We start from the raw sequence: 1209 nt of genomic DNA, 5'->3' as shown, positions 1-1209 counted from the left end.
GACCTGCATCAAGCGCGTCGCGCTCTACAGACGGCGAAGGACAGATGACAGAAACAGGACCTGACTCAGACCTACACCTCCCCGCTGCAGCTAGTTACGTAGGAGGAGTGACAGTGAAGGCGTCGCAAGCTGATGGCGCAAGGGTCATGGCTCGTGAGACCCACAAAACTGCCCATACACCCGACAGCCAAGCGAGCAGCGATGCAGAGCACAACATCACAGGCTTGCCCCTTTCACAAACCCAGGAAGCGCAAAGAGCGGAACCTGCTGTTAATTCTGCCTCTCTACAAGGACTCTCCGTGGGTGCCAGCTTCACTGCCTTTCAGGAGGAAGTGCAGTCTGCAGTAGCCACTGACGGGGATGAGAATCCCATGAAGAAGCTTTGCCGGGAAGTGCCCCATAGGGCCTAGGGTTTAGGGTTTTAAGTTTAAGGTTGTGGGTTTTGGGTTTAGCTGCCCACGTGACTCTCCAGTACCTTTACAGTTCAAGCAACGCAACTGATTAAGGGCAAAGAAAACAGCTCACGACAGCCATTGGAGCTTGAGTTGTCAAGCAGGCGTCAAGCGATCATACTTTGCCCTTCTTTACCTCATACTTCGTCTCATTTTGTCTCATTACATTTTATCTCGTTTCACCTATTCTAATATCAGCTTTTTTCATTTTATCACGTTTTGTTTTACCCAATTCACTCTCGTTTTGCTTATGGTTTTGATTTATTTTGCTTAATATTATTTTATTTTATCCCTTGCCATCTCATTGTATCTCACGTTATCTCACATCATCTCCCGTACGATTGTGGACATGACTTTGGTGTATGTTCCATCCCCTTATTTCACATCAAAATGAACAACTAGAAGTCACGCTCAAATAGCTGCTGCTGTTGGATAGGTAGTAGGCTCTAAGCAACGCTACATGTTCCACTGTGGAGAGTCACATATTGGCCTTGCTTCATGAGGACCGCATGAGGGGCATTTGCGCACTATATATTGAATCGGTACTCCGCTTGTCATAGGAATCGACAGCGTGCTGCTGTACGCTGTCAGGCGTTACTGCGTGGTAGAACTCACTGCCTTGCGGACAGGTTGTCAATGCGGCTATTGGGCTGAGAACGTTCGCTGTTCTATATGGGGATAGTATAGTGTTGTATATATATATATATATATATATATATATATATATATATATATATATATATATATATATATATAT

Source organism: Eimeria mitis, genomic scaffold, assembly GCF_000499745.2.
Source record: "Eimeria mitis Houghton genomic scaffold, Emh_scaff1393, whole genome shotgun sequence".
NCBI lineage: Eukaryota > Apicomplexa > Conoidasida > Eucoccidiorida > Eimeriidae > Eimeria > Eimeria mitis.
The sequence above is the reverse complement of the archived record's forward strand: the minus strand, read 5'-3'. Positions refer to the sequence as shown.